This window comes from Triturus cristatus, chromosome 2_1 (genome assembly GCF_964204655.1).
Source record: "Triturus cristatus chromosome 2_1, aTriCri1.1, whole genome shotgun sequence".
NCBI lineage: Eukaryota > Metazoa > Chordata > Amphibia > Caudata > Salamandridae > Triturus > Triturus cristatus.
In genome coordinates this window covers 1,118,750,081-1,118,769,303 of record NC_140581.1, presented here as the reverse complement: position 1 = coordinate 1,118,769,303, position 19,223 = coordinate 1,118,750,081, and the positions used below count along the sequence as shown (strand labels likewise).

Below are 19,223 nucleotides of genomic sequence, written 5' to 3'. Positions count from 1 at the left end.
TCTCCCATCGCGCCGCCAAGACCTGGAACACCCTCCCCCTCGACCTGCGACAAACCGAAGACCTGCTGTCTTTCAGGAGACAACTCAAGACCTGGCTCTTCGACCAGTAACAGCACCCCCCCCATCCCCCCTTCCCCCACCCAGTGCCTTGAAACCCTACCGGGTATGTAGTGCGCTTTACAAATTATGTGATTGATTGATTGATTGAAAAGAAACAATACAATAAAAAGGCAAAAGCCAGGACCTTAGAAGTAGGAGATATGGTCCTTATCATGTTGCCCACCTCAGAACAGAAGCTGTGAGGTCAGTGGCAGGGACCCTACAAAATCTAAGAGAAAGTGATCCCAGTAACATATAAATTTGAGCTGGACCCTCATAAGAAAAAGACTCGAATCTATCATATTAACAGGCTAAAAAAGTGGGAAGGTCCACTACCTGTTTTGATGGGGACTAGTTCCTCCTCTGTGGCAGAACAAAGTATTGACCCAGAGCTGCCCGAACAGGAAGACGACATCGTCAGCGCTTCCGAGGCCGACGACTCCGACGTGGAGGAGATCACACCGGCGCAGAGGGTCGTGAGTACTCTACCCCCTCCCACTCCCGCGCCCATACCGAAAGAGACTCCGGTTACACCTTCGCCTCCGGGCCTAGGCAAAACCAAACATACCGCTTCCATCACCCCACCTTCGGGCCCGGTGAAGAGGCATCATAAGTCTCCCGGCGGCTCGGGCTCGAGCCAGCCTTCTAGCGGCGCCGAAAAACACCCTTCGGCACCGAAGAAATCCACACCAAGCTCCGTTCCGAAGCCATCGGTGTCCAAACCTGGCCTCTCGGTGCCGACCAAACATAAATCCCTCGGCACCGACGCTCCCGTGCCGAAGCCTGCCTCGGCACCGAACAAAAAATCGGAGGCCCCGAAAAAGCATGGCACGAATAAGCCGAAGAAGCTGTCGGCTCCGAAAACATCGACGCCGACGGATCAATCGGTGCCGGAGGAGCTATTCACGCCAGATCCTCGACAAAAAACTTTAACAAAGGATCCAAAGACTGGACATTTGACTTTGTCTTCAAAGAAAGTACATTTAGACAAGCCAGCTCCTCCTCCATCGCCAAAACGGAAGGACTCTGCCACATCTCCTTTCAGAGTACCCTCCCCACCACCTCCACCTCCTCCACCTCCCCCATCTCCGCCCCCACCTTCTCCACCCTTGCCTCATCGCTCTCCAACTCCGTCTCCAGACCCTGATGACCAAGGGGATCCATATTATGATCCAACAGATGCCCCACGGGACCCTACTCCTCCGGGAACACCAGACCCATGGGAGGATTATCATAATCCAGATGTCCCAGATGTACCTCAGGATGATTTTTATCCATCCAGGCCATCTCCACCAGAGGACTCCCTGGGGTTCCACCACTTGTTACAACGGGCGGCACATTATCATGGGGTGGAGTTACACAGTGATCCAGTTGAGGAAGACTTCCTACTTGACACTTTTGACATCGCAGATAAATCTACTGCCATATTACCCATGCTTAAAGGGGTGACCAAACATGCGGCAGAGGTTTTCAAAGACCCAGTCAGGGCTAGGGTCTTAAACCCCAGAATAGAGAAAAAATATAAGGCAGCCCCCACAGATCTTGCCTGTATTAAAGGACCTGCGCCCTTAGACTCATTAGTGGTATCCACAGCTAGGAAGCGATCCAATTCTCAGTCATCGGGTGAGGCTCTACCACCCGATAAGGAGTCCAAGCTCTTAGATGCGTCAGGCAAACGCACTGCCTCGCAAGGTGCCAATATGTGGCGAATCGCCAACACGCAAGCGCTGCTGGCACGGTACGACAGAGCGCACTATGATGGAAGCTATCATGCAACATCTCCCAGAAAAATATAAAAATAAGGCTCATGAACTAATACAAGAGGGAAAGATCATTACCAACACCTCTATTAAATGTGCAGCAGACACAGCTTCCAGGGCTATAAACACCAGTGTTCTGCTTCGCCGCCACGCCTGGCTCAGAATCTCAGGCTTTAAGCCGGAGGTCCAAGCATCTATATTGAACCACCCTTTTGACCAACAACACTTATTTGGCCCAAAAGTAGACGAAGCCCTGGAAAAAATGAAGAAGGATTCAGATACGGCGAAGTCTATGGGAGCATTACAATCCCACACTCCTAGATGCTCCTTTCGCCGTTCCTCCTTTCGAGGCACTGGCAGGGGTTACTCTGCCGATAACGCCTCTACGTCCTACAAGTCCCCTCCTCAGACTACCTTCACAAAGGGCTATCAAAGAGGTGGATATAGAGGGAACAATAATAAAGGCAGGGGCAAAACCAACACCGCCCGTTCTGCCACACCGCCCACACAATGACTTTCCCCCGCTCCCCCCAGACCATTCCACTCCAGTCGGGGAAGACTACAAGACTTTTTTCAAACCTGGGAGACCATAACATCAGACAAATGGGTGACTCAAATTATTCGGTCAGGGTACTGTCTCGAACTAACATCTACCCCCCCAAATATTCCACCCAGGCACCGTACAATGTCACAAGAACATACCACACTGCTGAAACAAGAGGGGATCTCCCTCCTGCAAAAACAAGCTATAGAGCAGGTCCCCATCAATCAACAAAATTTAGGGGTCTACTCTCTGTACTGTCTGATACCAAAGAGAGACGAGACCCTACGGCCCATTCTAGACCTCCGGCCTCTAAATGCATACATACATTCAGACCATTTTCACATGGTAACTCTCCAACAAGTTCTCCCACTCCTCTGCCAGGACGACTTTCTCACTACCCTGGATTTGAAAGACGCATACTTTCATATTCCAATACACCCCTCTCACAGAAAGTACCTCAGATTTGTAGTGGACAGCCAACATTATCAGTTCAAGGTTCTCCCCTTCGGGGTCACAACCGCACCAAGAGTGTTTACCAAATGCCTAGCAGTAGTGGCGGCACACCTCAGAAGACAACACATTCACGTCTTCCCTTACTTGGACGACTGGCTTATAAAAGCCACGTCCTACAACCAGTGTGTGCAACATACAAACACTACCATCCAACTACTCCACCAGCTAGGTTTCACGGTGAACCACCAAAAGTCCCAGCTGATACCGTCTCACGCAAAGCAATACCTCGGGGCCACTATAGACACCTCAAAAGCTATAGCCTATCCCAATTCAGCCAGAATCGCAAGCATACAAGCCTTGCGCCAAAGATTCATTCTACAGCACTCTCTCCCAGCAAGTGTGTTTATGAAGCTAATAGGGATGATGGCATCTTGCATCTTCATAGTGCCTCATGCAAGACTCCACATGCGTCCACTCCAAGAGTGCCTAGCCCGCCAGTGGAACCAGGCCCAGGGGCAGCTGACGGATCTGGTGTTGGTGGACGGTCGCACCCATCGCTCTCTGCAGTGGTGGAACACCACAAACCTTTCCAAAGGGCGACCGTTCCTTGACCCGGTTCCTCAGGTAATTCTAACAACGGACGCATCGCTCTCCGGCTGAGGAGCGCACCTATTACACCTCACAGTGCAAGGTATATGGACGCCACAACAAAAGTTACTCCACATCAACCATCTGGAGTTATTGGCGATCTTTCTAGCCTTGAAATCGTTTCAGAAACAAATCTCAGCCAAAGCAGTCCTCATTCGCACAGACAATATGACTGCAATGTACTACATTCAAAAACAGGGGGGGGGACACTCTCCACAGCTCTCTCGGCTAGCACAGAGCATATGGAAATGGGCACTCCCACAAAAAATCTTTCTCCTGGCACAACACGTCCCAGGGATACAAAACACCATGGCAGATCTGCTAAGCAGACAAACGCAGCAAATGCACGAATGGGAACTGCATCCACAAGTTCTTCACCCATTCTTTCACAAGTGGGGGCATCCTCAGATAGACCTCTTCGCCACCCACGAAAACAAAAAAGGCCCAAGCTTCGCCGCCAGATACCCACACCCATTGTCCAAAGGCAATGCGAAATGGATGAACTGGTCAGGCAAATTTGCATACGCCCTTCCACCTCTCCCGCTAATTCCATTAGTGGTAAGGAAGCTACAACAGCACTCCCTCACACTCATTCTGGTAGCTCCAACATGGGCCAGGCAGCCGTGGTACACCACACTACTACAGCTATCAGTGGTACCACATCAAAAACTGCACCTGTCCCCATGCCTCCTAACCCAGAACCATGGACAAATCAGGCACCCGGACCCAGCTCAGCTCAACCTTGCGATCTGGCTCCTGAAATCTTAGAATTTGGATACCTTAACCTTCCCCCTGATTGCATGAACATTATCAGGGAAGCCAGACGTCCTACCACTCGAGCATGCTATGCCGCTAAGTGGAAGAGATTTGTTGTTTACTGCCGTAACAATACAATCAACCCTTTAGATGTATCCATACAGGACATCATATGCTACCTGCTCCATCTACAAAGGTGTAACCTGGCATACTCATCCATCCGTTTACACCTGTCAGCAATTGCTGCTTACCTGCAAAACAGACAGCATCTATCACTTTTCAGAGTGCCTGCTATTAAAGCTTTCATGGAAGGCCTTAAAAGAGTAATTCCGCCCAGGGCACCACCCTCACCTGTGTGGAATCTAAACGTAGTTCTTACAAGGCTGATGGGTCCGCCTTTCGAACCAATGCATAAATGTGAGCTGCAGTTCCTTACTTGGAAAACAGCTTTTCTCGTAGCTATCACTTCCCTTAGAAGGGTTAGTGAAATACAAGCGTTCACTATACAAGAACCCTTTCTACAGATACATCACAGCAAGGTGATACTTCGCACAAATCCAAAATTTCTGCCCAAGGTCATTTCCCCCTTCCATCTCAATCAATCGATGGAATTACCAGTTTTTTTCTCGCAACCCCAATCTGTTGCGGAAAGGGCTCTACATACACTTGATGTTAAAAGGGCTTTACTTTACTACATACAAAGAACGCAATCTTTCAGAAAGACTAAACAGTTGTTTGTCTCGTTTTCTCCACCGCATAAAGGCAACCCCATCTCAAAATCAGGGATAGCTAGGTGGATTGTAAAGTGCATACAAATTTGCTATCACAAAGCAAAACGAACATTATCTGTTCCACCTAAAGCCCACTCTACAAGAAAGATAGGGGCTTCTATGGCTTTTCTAGGGAACATACCCTTAGATGACTTCTGCAAAGCAGCCACATGGTCAACACCGCACACCTTCACAAAACATTACTGTGTAGACGTGCACTCCAAACAACAAGCTAGTGTTGGCCAGGCTGTACTAAAGACACTGTTTCAAACCACTGCAACGGATACCGGTGGTCGCCGCTAGGGTTGGGTACTGCTATATAATCTATGCACAGTGTATAATCTGCAGCTCATATGCCTCGAACGGAATATGCTACTTACCAGTATGCATCTGTTCTTGGCATGTAGAGCTGCAGATCTATACACGCCCACCCGCCTCCCCGGCTACCTGTATCCGTTCCAGTCTATCTTATTTAGATACAACACACATGGGTTTCTTTCCTATTATCACTACGCTCCATCTTTTCCCTGCTGGCGAAAAACAATCTGAGGATGGAGCCGAAGCCCATGCGCAGTACGGACCGGAGGAGGAGTCACCAAACTCGTGACTTCCAAACATTGTCCAAGAAGAAAAACAAACTGCAAACATCTGGGCCCAACACCAGATGATGATCTATGCACAGTGTATAGATCTGCAGCTCTACATGCCAAGAACAGATGCATACTGGTAAGTAGCATATTCCTTCACCCCACCTCACAAAGCCTTTCTAAATTAGGCTACTTAAGTAGCACATCATGGCCCCAATTCTAAATTGCCCTGTACTGGGGAGGTGCAAACTTCACACCAGTAAATACCAGTACTGTATGGTAATCAACTACTGACGCTATGCAATTACTTGTTAAATCCCATGGAAGGAGGCATTACCGTGCACTCCTGGATTTAGCAGGTGATATTCTGCGTGGTATTCCATTTTTGCATGGGGTTTAATTCACACAGGTACCACCTGCTTTGAGCAGGTGGTATTCGAATACAGAGGGCTGTGAAAAAGTGGGTTGTGAGGCAGAGGCTGAGGGAAGGGGTGAGTAGGGGGAATGAAGAAGTGGAGAATGTTGGCTGAGAGGTGAGGTTTTGCCTTATTTGAGGTTTCAGTAGAGTTCATGGAAAGTGTCCGGCTACAATATAGGCTTTTCTCACAGTGATATTACCTGCTGAATTTTCCAGCTGGTAAAATTATTTCTGCACCGAGTAAATCTGTGTGCAGGAATACCTGACCTCTTATAAATGTGTGGAAAGAAATTTCACTCCACACAGTTTCCCATTGGGGCCCATGTCTTTTATGGGCACCTTGCAAGTGAGCTGATAAGGCAGAAATAGCGTGCCACAATAACGCATGAGAAGCAATGCCTTCTCTATCTGTAACTTATTTTTGAATACAGCAACATGTCTTAAACTGTGTGTAAAATAGAGTGCGAGGCAACAAATTAATAAGGAGAGAACAGATCCAGAGCTGAATCAAGCCGAGCTGAGACCCTGGCTTAACTCTAAGAGTTGGTGCACAAGCTCAGTCCTTTAAAAGCTTTGCATATAAATTGTGCCACAAACATCATGTACAAATATGATAGTCTTTTCAAAACTAAACTAATGTATACTAATTAACATGTAGAAGCGTTTTACCTTAGTACAAAAGATTATATCACTGCATTGAGACACATCCTGAAATCACATATTTCAAAGTGCTCTTGTGTGTAGTAATGAATGAAACAGAGGCACAGTGTAAATAACTATGGGCCTGATTCACAAAAGTAATCTGAGACAAAATCCTAACTTTACGACTTTCGGTATTCACAAAGGGCATTTAGGATTAGTAAAGTTAGGATTTTGTCTCAGTTAAACTTAAGTTTTGGTCTTAAGTTTAACTTGCAATAGCAGCCATTTTACAACTTCACCAATATAAACTACCTTACCCATGAAACCTTGGGAATGAATTGAAAACAATATCATCCAATGGTAGAACAGTTCCATACATCAGCTACTCAACTATCAACAGTCCAATAACCATTAATATAGTCCATCATCTATGTCCCCTCGGCCTCTTTCTTTGCTGTTCACAGCTGAGATAAGTTCACCCTTTCTTTTTTCTCTCATGTCATTTTCAAGTTATATAATGCGGTAATCTGTTGTTGTCATAGTGCTTATTGCGTGCTATATGTGTGTGATCGCTGCCTGCATTATTTCGGCTGCAGGAATGCTTTGCGCTCCTTCACAGCCGTTTCAACTTTGGTGCGACTCCTGAGGCGCTATAGGCCTCCCACTGCTAGGAGGCGCTAGAGTTAGCGTGTTTGTTAGGCTGCGTTCCACGTCTTCGAAATCCTTTTTCAGTGGGAGCGAAGCTGTGTTCCGACAGCCGTGGAGTCTTGCCACCTGGAGAGTGACACCCCATACCTGTGGGGTCTGTACCGCCTGACCGGGCTTTATTAACTTTTCTTGACGCCCTGCGGCAGTGGTATCAGTATTGGGTGGGATACCTTTGCTTCGCCCCAAAGGGATCTGTAATTTTGCTTCTGACAGGCCGTGCTGGCTGTTTGGGGAAACACTTCCAGGCAGAACCCCCATAAAGTAGTGCACCAGGGGTGTGGTGTCCCTGGGCTCCCTCGACCCACCAGCAGTGAGATTTCGCCCACACCTATCACATGACTGTAACCCCAGCCCCATACTTGCCATGCTTTGCCGGTAAAATATTTTGAGCCTACCTCCTTTTTTCACATAGCACTGGGTTCATACCTTATAATTGTTGCGCTTACCAGTCCCCAACAGATCCTGAAGTGATCTGCCGGCTCGAAATTGTGTGGCCCGTTGTGTTACCACCAGAGTGATGTGTGTTGTGTTTTCTTGGGTCTTTCGCTGTGCCTTCTGGACTTTCTAATTGGACGTTGCTGATGACACTCAGAAGGAGGCCGACCACCAGAATTCCTCCCATGGGACAATGAGTTTTACGATGCGGTGGAAGTATCGATCTACAGGCTTGGCTGAAGCCATGGGTCCCTTAGACGAGTGACTCTTCCAACAGATTGCGGATGAATGCGCAAAGGTTATAGGGTCCACACCGGCCCCAATAGTAACCCACGTATCCCCAGGGGATTCCCAGACCCCTGCGGCAGACCCAAACCCGGCGAACTGTCGCCGCAAGGTAGTGGTTGATCATGATGCTTTTGCCTGACTTAACAGACCTTCTGGCCCAGACCAGCCCCCCCCCGACCTGTCCCCCCTCCTCCTTCCTGGGACCCAGCTGGGTTGTTCATGGAGTCACCCACTCCGATTTCCACTGACTATCATGGTGTTGAATCACACAGGGATCCTAATGATAATGCCGTCCCCTCAAGGCCTTTGCTCCCCTTGTCCCATCCTCTTCCTCCCCCGAATCCCGATAGTGTGGACGTGGTTCTCATATGTTGGACCCTGACCAGATCCTTCACCTTCCTCCAAAAGTTCATGAAGGACCCAAAAAAGGGTATAGATAAGTCCTGGCTTGCATGCAGGACAAACTCCTGGACATCCTTGACCTGTTGACAAAGATATTAGACATGGCCAAGGATGCCAAGTGTTCAATCAATCAATCAGGATTTATGTAGCATGGCTGCTTCACTTGTGAGGGTCTCGAGGTGCTGTGGGGTCCTTTTGTAGAATCACGTTGCCTGTTCCTACTGGTGGAACATCCAGGTCTTTAGGTCCGTCCTAAAATGTTGGAGTGAAGGTGAAGCTCTGAGGTACAGTGGGAGGGTGTTCCAGTTCTTAGCCGCCAGGTGGGAGAAGGAGCGGCCTCAGCTGCTAGCACGGCGGATGCGCAGGATAGCTGCTAGGGAGAGTGATCTGAAATGGAGTTCTCTGGCAGGTTGGTGGAAATTCTCTTATTTGAGGTATGCTGGTCCTTCATAGTGGAGTGCTTTGTATGTGTGTGTGAGCAGCTTGAACTGGCATCTCTTCACAACTGGTAGCAAATGGAGTTGTTATGTGCGTCTATCTGGGGAGGTCGAGGCTGAGTTTGGCTGCTGTGCTCTGGATGGTCTGGAGTTTCCTCAAGAGTTGGGCAGTGATTTCTACATAGAGGGAGTTGCCACAGTCGAGTCTGCTGTGACGAGAGCTTATGTGACAATTCTCCTGTTGTTGAATGGGAGCCATCTGAAGCCATTTCTGAGCATTTGGAGGGTGAGGAAGCAAGTGGGGATATAGCTCTGACCTGCTTCTTTGTGGCTGGCTGTCTAGAATGATGCTGAGGTTGCAGGCATGTTCGATGTGTTTCGGGATAGGGCCCAGCTCGGGTGGGCCCCATTCATTGTTGCATAGGGTGTCCTTGCCTTTCCCAAAGATGAGAGCTTCTGTCTTTTCTGTGTTGAGTTTGAGACAGTAGTTGTTCATTGAGACGGCGACATCCTTCATGCATCTTTGGAATCTGTCTTTGATGGCCGTTGGGTCGCTTGTCAGAGAGAGGATGAGTTGGGTGTCGTCCTGTGAGGTAGGAAGCGATCCACTTAAGTGCAGCTCCTTGGATTCATATCTGTGGAGTCTGTTGATCAGTGTGTGGTGGGATATAGTTTCGAAGTCTGTCGAGAGGTCGAGGAGGATGAGGGCTGCTGTTTTTCCATGGTCTGGCAGAATTCTGATGTCTTCTGCGGTAAGAGCTGTCTCGGTGCTGTGGTTTGCGCTGAAGCCTGCTTGGGAGGGGTCCAGAAGGTTGTGGATCTCCAGATGTCTGGTTTGCTGGATATTGATAGCTTTCTCAATGACCTTGCCTGGGAAGGGGAGCAGGGAGATGGGTTGGTAGTTCTTAAGTTCTCCTGGGTCCGTCGATGGTTTCTTCAGCAACGGCTTCACTTCAGAATGTTTAAATTTCTGGGGTAAGTCAGCTGTGGTGATCAAGGAGTTAAGGACCTTGGTGAGTTCTTTGCTGATGGGTTGATTTCCAAGGTTCAAAATGTGGTGGGGGCAGGGGTCTGCTGGGGCACCGGAGTGGATGGATCTCATGATGGATGCTGTTTCCATCTCGGTGAGAGTGTTCCATAAGCTGAGCTGGTGTGTGTGGGTGTCCGTCGGTGTGAGGTTCATGTGGTCCCCGGTGGAGGGAGGGTGGGGGCGGTTTAACGTGCAAAGTCTTGGTAGATGGTGTTGATTTTGCTGTGGAAAACGTCAGAGACGATGTTACAGGGGGCTTGTGAGGGTGTGATGGTGTTTTCGGTTGCCTATTGGTTAGTGAATTACTTGACTATGTTGAACAGTTCCTTGCTGGTGTTGAAGCAGTCATTGATGTGGGTGGGTGTTTCTTCGTAGGTGGTGGTAAGGGTTGAAGGCGTTGTGAGGAACTGGCTCTATATATACTATACCAAAATGAGATATAGTGTACAGAGAGTCCAGTAGATCCCCAGAGGCTAAAGTAGATAATACTAATGCACTCTTTTTTGGTAGTGTGGGCGAGCAGTTAGGCTTATCTGAAGGTAATATTAAGCATTTGTTGTACACACAGTGGCAAGTTTCCAAGTTACTAACCATATTGGGCAAGATTCAGTTTAGCACCAACAGTGTACTACCAGCGGCACAGGGGCGGCCGGGTGCAGGGTGAAAGTTCGAGGTTGTGCGCCCAATACAAATTAATGGGGATGGGGGCAATCGGTGAGAGGCTGCTTACAGGTGTGTAGCAGCGGCTTGGGGGCAGTCTCCAGGGGTTCAGGCAAGCACTGTACGGAACCCAAGGCAACACCAACACTACACTATCAGCGGCTCAGGGGAGGCCGGTTGCAGGGTGCCAACACAGTGTCGGGGGCCCAATGCAAAGCAATTGAGAATGGCCAAATCGAACAAGGGCTGCAGGCTCAGGAAACCGACAGCTGTAGAGGTAATTTGCGATGCTCAGAGACGTAGAGACACCCTTTGTCTTCTCCAAAAAGGCCCATGGCGGGTGCCGGGGTGCCTTTTGGTTTCGGAAACTCTTGAGCTCTGGTCGTAAGCATCGGATGCAGAAGTGGAACCGGGGCATGAATTGCGGTTCTACAGGTCACAGAGTCTTTACTTTGAGGATGGTTGCCTTGTGAACAGGTCCGCTTTCCTCTGAAAATCTTGGTCATTATCGAAGGCCTGCCAGTCTTCCTAAGGTTTTGGAGGTCGCTGGGCTGCAGGGCAGGTCATCTGTTGGCACAGGATCATCGAGGGCTGCAGACAGGCCGGTAGGGCGGGGGCCAAGTCAGTTGGTGTCTGCAGTCTTCTCTGCTAGTGCGACTCTGTAGTGTCTGGCTCTTGTTAGGTCATCAGGAACTGAAATACAGGGCCTGGAGGTGCCAACGAAATACTAGATTTAGGGGCGTTACAAGGGAGTGACAGGTAGCGGCCAATGGGCCCCTTACCTGGGGTGTCTAAACCCTCTATTATGTTCTCCTCCTGAGGGAGGAGGACATGGACCTAGCCTTCAACGGCTCAGTCCCACGATCTTCAAGATGGTGGGCACTAAAAAGTGTACTCCACCTCACCTCCAGCACCTGAGGGACGGAATTGGCAGAGGGGCCACTCCTCCTATTCGCCCTGTGTTTTCCGCCTGTCCTCCTGCCAGAAAAGGGGTGAGGACAGGAAGGGGGCCTGCTCCCTCTAGCAGGAGAGTCTAGGGTCACATTATAAAGGCGGCAAGGCCTTTAAATCTCCCCGCCACAGATGACTCTTCCTGACCAGGGGAAGGTGTGAACACCTCCACCCAAAAAAGGCATTGTTCTCTAACCCAGAGAACACAGGCAGCCCTCCCCATGGAGTCAGAACACTGTCTGGTGGTATCAGGCTGTCTCAGACCAGTTGGTGACCACACTAAGGATTGGTAGGATTCAGGGTACCCCTCTAAGTGGTCATCTGTGTTCACTTTATAAATCATCGGCAGCAGAACGGTAGCAGGAGTACTCCCAGTAGCGGAGGTTGCTGGGAGTTGTGGTCTTGCGTGCGTGAAGGGTCTATAGTAGGCCCACGACGCAGGAGGCAACATCCAGGTAACTTGGGCTGGTGGTGGAAAAAGGGCGGCAGAACAACAGGAGGACTACTCCTAGTAGTGGAGGCTGCTGGGAGTTGTGGTCTTACGGGGGTGGAGGATCCATAGTAGTCCCGGGCTCCTGGGAACTCCTATGGAAGTCTTCAGGCTCCTTAATTTCCCCTGAAGTTCTGTATGGATAGATGCAGCGTGCCATTATTTTTCTTGGCAACGCAAACTGTTTGTTATCCAGTTAGCACCATCACTCTTTGCTAATAAAAGTCGACCCAAAGGTGGGGCCTGTAACAGAAAGGGGTCTCTTAGGGAACCTTTTATTAAAGAGTTGGGAAAATTTGTGAAGACGTTCACTTGGGTAGACAATGCCCAATCCTCCATTAAGAATTTTTACCGCCCAGGTTTTCCACACAGCCTGTCGAGGCATGGGCCGCTCAGCTGGCCGTGCACACATGCAGTGCCCTTCTTGAGGGCACAGCCCGTGACAAGGCCAATACCAGGATCAAAGCCATTTCACCAACTTCTATCCTACAAAAGGCAGGCGCTTCATAGGTGGCGGAGGAGCAGGTGCTTCTTTCAATTCTGGTAAGTGTTCTCTTTTCTTCCCTTCTGAAGGTAGGGGGTCAGCTGGCGAATTTTACCCATGCCTGGGAAACAGTCCCAGGGATGTGTGGGTCCTACAAACGATCCAGGGCTTTCAAATAAGAGTTTTATGGCTCCCCCAGACAGGACTCTCTCCCACGCCCCATTCAGCGAGGCAGAGCGCAAGGACACGGAGATCGCATCGTTGTTTGCCTAAGGTGGTATATGTCCCGCTGTTTCATCAGCGATCTTTTCCAAGTCAAAGCCGACGGAGGCCAATGAATAGTCATCAACGTACGCAAATTCAACAAATGACTGATATATTGACATTTTGAAATGGAGGGGGATCCACCTTCTGTACGATGTCTGCGTCTGCTTGATTGGTGGTCACATCTCGACGTGGAAGACGCTTATCTGTCTATTTTGATTTTTCCACCCCACAGGTGGTTTCTCCAATTCGTCTGGTGCCAGCAGATTTTCAAATTTTCTACTCCGTTCTTTGGGCTTTCCTCCACCCCTTAGTGCTTCACGAAGGTTCTCAAACCAGTTGAGGAATACATCAGGGAGCAAGTGGTGCACCTGATTGTATATTTTGACGACCTGCTCCTCCTGGGCCAGTTCCCTCAGAAGCTGTCCCACCAACTGCAAATGCCAGTCGATCTTCTACATCGCCTTGCGTTTGTTATAAATGAGAGGAAGTCCTTGTTGGTTCCTTCCCAGAAAGCTGTCTTTCTCTGACTCATAATAGACTGTACAAAAACTGCTCTGAGTCGTCTGTCTAGGAAGGTGACCAAGATCCATCACGAGTTGTGATGCACTCTAGCGAGACAGCGGGTCTCGCTACAGCCGGTTGGTCATTGGGTGGGTCTTCTCTCATCCTCCATCCAAACCATCTTTCTCAGTCCTCTCCATTATCAAGCTTTACAGTGCCTGAAGGCCGCCCATTTGCAAGAACGTTGCATGCTCTGAGATGGTCACCCTTTCAGAAGAAGTGCATGAAGAAATCCGTTGAAGGTATTCCCATATGGACCTGTGGAATGGGAGAGCGATCTTTGGCTCCACCCCAGACTTCGTCATAGAATCCGACGCCAGTAGGTTATGATGGGGCATGCTGTGTGGAGATTTTCCCACTGAAGGCTTGTGGTTTCCTCACTAATAGAAGCTTCATATAAACTGTATAGAGCTTTTAGCCGACTCCTTTGCGGTTCGTTGCTGGACCAAGGTCTGGATTCAGTTGTGTGTGCTCCATAATATGGACAACGTCTCGGTGGTCCGCTATATCAATCACCAGTTTCTGGCAGTATTGTCTGAATCATCAGATCTCGGTCACGGTGGAGTACCTCCCTGGTTAGCCGTACCAACTGGCGGATTATCAATCCCGGTATTCCTGGACTTCAGCCTACGGAAGCTCCATCTGGAGGTTTTATCGGCTGTCTAGGATCGATGGGGACCATTCTCAGTTGACTTCTTTGTGTCCAGGTTAGACCATTAGCTGCCCAGGTTTTTCAGTTGAATACCGGACCCACTGACTGAGTCCACTGATGCGTTTATCCAAAATTGGAATCGGGAAACCAGCTATGCTTTTTCCCCCTTTGCGATAATCAAGCACGCATCCGCTCATGTGAGGCGGCAGCAGGCCGAACTGGTAATGGTCACTCTGATCTGGAAGTCTCAAGTTTGGTTTCCAACTCTTCTGGAACTATTTGGGGATTCTGCAATCCGTCTCCCCCTGTTTCCATCGCTTCTCAATCCAGACCAGATTCCTCACCAGATGGTTCAGGAGGGATCACTTTTGCTAATGGCATGGCGTATTACAGGGGCCGATGGTCAGTCCCAGGCTTTTCAAGCCAAGCTGAGAATTTATTGTCCAAAGCCTGGGCCAACAGTATAAATAAGTGTTATAGATTAGCTTGGATTCTGTGCATCTGTTGGTCTTTGCAACTGGGTCTCTATCCCGTGGGTGCTGATGTAGTTTATGTCCTTAACTTCCTGGTCAGCTTGGCGATGGACGGACTGCCATATCGCTCTGTGAATACCTACTGTTCGGCTATTTCTGAGGGACATTTTCTGGTGGAGGGTTTCCCACTGGGTGAACACCCGTTTCTGTGTCATCTCCTTCGGAAGGTCCGACTAACCCTTACCCCGGAACCATGCTATTCAGCACTTTGGGAGGTCAACCAAGTTCTTAATTTGTTTTTATCCTGGTAACCAAACAGTTTCTTGTCCTGAAAGGAATTGTCATCTATGCTACTCTGCCTTGGTATCCTGTCGAAGGATCTCAGATGTGTGTGCCTTGGATATCTCAGGCAGGACTTTCTCACCTTCTGCAGTGTCCTTCACAGTAAGTAGGACAACATGGGAGGTCAACCAAGTTCTTAATTTGTTTTTATCCTGGTAACCAAACAGTTTCTTGTCCTGAAAGGAATTGTCATCTATGCTACTCTGCCTTGGTATCCTGTCGAAGGATCTCAGATGTGTGTGCCTTGGATATCTCAGGCAGGACTTTCTCACCTTCTGCAGTGTCCTTCACAGTAAGTAGGACAACAAAGTGTAATGCTAAGGTTATTTCAAATCTGGCTTTTCCAGACTTCCCAAAGCTGTGTGTTGTGCAAATTCCCAAGGCATATGAGCAGTCTGTGGAATTTTGCCCATCAGGTGAATGTCATTTCCTCATTGCTTTGCGGAAACCGCATAAGGCGGTGTCTTTCCTCACCATTGCTTGTGCCAATATTGACCTGTCCCTCTTTGGCACGCATTCTGTGCATGGAGCCATGGCCTTAAAGGCATTCAGTTTTGGGTGCCCGCTTGGAAGATATCATGAATGTGGTAGACTGGTCTTCAGACTTTACTTTTAAGGGATTTTATTTCAAGCCGTAATTGGATGTAACTTGTTTGGTAGTGAGCAAGCTTTGAACTAGTATAATTCTCACCTCTGGTCCTGACATAGAATGAAAAATGTCCCCGTTATTGTAACGAAAAGTTTCAAATTCTATTAAGGACTCAGAGGCAAGGATTATCCCACCCTGTCAGTTATGATCCGAAGAACCATCTACGTGACTAGTAAGTATTGAATTTATTATGCTCAGTTGTGTCTATTATGTGACTATCTTATGCATTTGATGTTCTGTGATATAACTGCTGTTTTTCTGTAGGCTGTTTAATAGGGACGGAGATGGATAAACAGGGCGTTTGAGGACAGAACAACAGTGTAACATGCATGATGAAAGATGCCGAGGGGACACAGATGATGGAGTATATTATGGACTGTTGATAGCTGATTGGCTGATGAATGGAACTGTTCTACCATTGGATAATATTGTTTTTATTCTATTCCAAAGGTTTCATGGGAATAGTAGTTTTTATTGGTGAAGTTTGCTATTGAATAAAGTGAAGAAAGTATAGCATAATCCTTGCCTCCGATTCCTTAATAGAATTGAAACTTTCCATTACAATAGCTAGAAAGTTTTCCTTATCCATTTGTTTATGGATGCTCTCTGTCACCATAAGGTCTATCCAGAGTGCTGAGATGTACCGAAGAGCAGGAATGAGATAATGTACAAGGCAATTTGAGCCAACATGAACGGAAGGGATCCCATTTTCAAAAGCTTAGTTTATTTAAATAAATAAAAACTGCAGGCACCTTAAGATTTTCTGAGGGGCCCATCCCCAGTGATGCTGGGGTAGCATAATATCAAAGCTGTGTAGTTTTAATTACATCTCCTTCTTTCTTATATTTCCCTATGTTCCACTCCTCTTTATCTTGTTCATGCATGCTCTTTCTCATCACTGCTTTCTCTTTTTATCGTTGTTTTCCTACCTTTCTCATCCCCTTCTGCCGCCCCTTTCTGCCTTTTCTTTGGTTAAAAGATTCATATCAAAAACACATGTTTTGAGTCCCAAAAATGAGTGTTGGTGCCCAGGATCGGCAGTCATGGTACAAAATAAGCAGTACCCCTATTTGAATTTCTTTTATCTGAAGACAGTTGTTGCCAGGTGGATGTATTATGCGATATGTTTGGAAGGCCTTATGTAATATTAACACAATACACAAAGGTGGACCTTGGGTTCACCCTTAGCAGCCTTAGCTCGGTCCTGGTAGTGTGGCACAGAGCAGTCAGGCATGCTAAGAGGAACATGTGAAAAGCATTTCATGCACCAACAATGACACTAAGTAAATGGCATGACTGGAAAGCAATCTTGACTCCAATTTCTAAAAATAGATTGTATTTCTATATAAATATTGACACGAAAACAAACTTTGTATCCTACATCCAACCAACTGTTCCAAAAATAGATGCACTTTATGCTGTCAAACTGGTCCCATTGAGATGAATGGGGGAAACACAGGTGACACTCGGTCACTTGCAGGGTGAGTTCAAATGAACCCTTTTGTGTCTAAGGTCTTGCAGGTCACTAGACCAAGTATCAACAGTCCGTACTTCTCTACCTTGCCCAGGCGGTCTGGGTGTAGAGGTCACTGGACTGTCTTCTGTGCTGTGGGAGCTGTCAAAAAGCCACCCTTGACAAAACAATACTTGTAGATGGAGTTACACTCTACCCTCGAAGAGTAGAGGTTTTTGGGGTCCTAGGACCCGGGGTCAACAGCTGGATTTCTTCTATCTTGCTCAGCGGCTCAGGTGCAGAGCTAGCTAGCAGCTGTTATTCACCAGGGTAGGTCGCGCCAAAGATGATTTGCCACTCACTCGTCGACACCACCTTCAGGATGCAGGGAGACAGCAGCGGGGTCGTTGCCAATGCCAGTCGATGTGACGTGCTCTTGGACGGAGATTTTGGTTACGAGGTTGATCACTCGACTGGCGATCACCACGCCTTGGCTGTGGCAGATGTCCTCGGTTACTTCTGTGGCTGAAGGGCAACAGGAGTAGAGTAGTGGCTTGAAACCTGATGAATGCTTGGCTACCATTCCATGCTTGCAGGACACCACTTCTCCCGACAGGCCCAGCTGGTCACAAGTCTTGTCACGCAGCATGTCGATTTTCCTGCCGCTTGTAGGGAACTGGTCCCACCAATCCAGGAGAGTCTGCTTTGGTTTCTGGTGTCCACTGGAGTCCCTTTTGCTGTGAGCAACAAACGTTTGCAACAAACATATGTCGAAAACACGGTTCCAGTATATGGTCCCTTCAGGGCACTTAAATGTCGTATCTTTGCACTGCGGCAGAGTCCAAAGTCCTGTTGTTGGTGACTGCATCTTCTATGTGCCACTTCTCAGATTCAAACTCAGAGCTGAAGCTCTGGTGTCAGGGGAGCCCCTTAAATCCTAGTTTAGGGGGCGTGAAGGCTGTGGGGGACAGTGACTGATGGGCTGCTGGTCACTGCGTCTAACCCGCCCCTGTAGTGAAAACATCATGTGGGAAAACACCCAGGGTCTCCCAATATAGCAGCACCCTTCTTTGGCTGTACAGACCTCCTAACCAACCCTAAAGGTGCGACTAGCCTTTTGGGGGTGTACGCCTCCTGACTACCTGATTTTCCTGCCTGTGCGCTTGGACAGGACAGGACAGGAAGGGCTTTGTGAGGGACAAGGAATTACCTATCACGGGACGGTAAAAGGCTTTTAGGATCACCATCTTGATTCCTGTAAACACTAGCAATCCTGGGTGGAGAGGAGGAGTGACCTCCTCCCTGCCCTTCATCTCCCATTCTGGGGAGCCTGCCAAGCTACTGGGTCACTGCATACCAGCTCACCCTCAACACAAGAATCATATCAGGGGGTAAAAAGCACAGTGTTTGAGGCCAAACAAGACACCATTCGGGGGTACCATAATGGAGCTGGTTATCTCGAGTTGCCTTGGTAGCCAGCCCATTTTGCTCTATGGACCGCCGGTCACTCAAGTAAAAACTTGCTTTACAGGGTTACTGTATGGATATATATTTATGAATATATACATCTACACCTTTAGTATAATGCACTGTACGTCCTTGGCTTACGAGGACAACCTTAAGAGTGACTTACTTATATTAAGGCAGTGGTGTGGCTCTGAAGCACATGGTGTGTGCAGAGCTCTTCTTGTGCAGACAGGCTGCTCGGCCACGGCTGCATTGGCAGTCTTGCAGTCGTACTTTTACTGGGGTCACACAGGGTGGCACAGGAAAGTGCTGCAGCTCAGGTGACCCCTCTTATCACCATTCCCCTGAGTACCACTGGTACTATATACTAGGGACTTACAAGGTGTGATAAGTGTCAGGGTCAAAACCAGCATCTAGCAGTTCTAATGGGGGCATAAAGTGGCAGGGGGCATCTGCAAAGAAGCCTAATATTTGATTGTACTTCTGAATAGTTGATTTGTGAAGATTTTTCTGAATTGGAGATTGTCTGGTTCTAACACCAGATGAATTTTAGAAGCATGCATCCCCACTGTAAATCTGCTGTGTTCATCCCTTTAAAAAGATGTTCAGGATTCTTGTAAAAGGTGGTTGAACAGAGGTTATTGCCGGGTATATAGTGATTGACTATTTTTTGCGAGTTCACAGGGTTTTTGTGCAATTTGTGCTTTTCTGTAATTTAGAATGTATTTATTCCACTGTGTCAGTGGAGGAGGTTATTTTTTGGATCACATTGCAGAAGTGTCACTTCTCCATAACAA

General features: G+C 48.2%; 1 protein-coding gene across 5 annotated transcripts in view; it reads left to right on the top strand.

The window, feature by feature from the left end:
- The window catches only part of CENPC (centromere protein C), a 1,046,742-nt gene that overhangs the window by 683,179 nt on the left and 344,340 nt on the right, over positions 1-19,223 (top strand). The gene's annotated exons all lie outside the window — the stretch shown is intronic.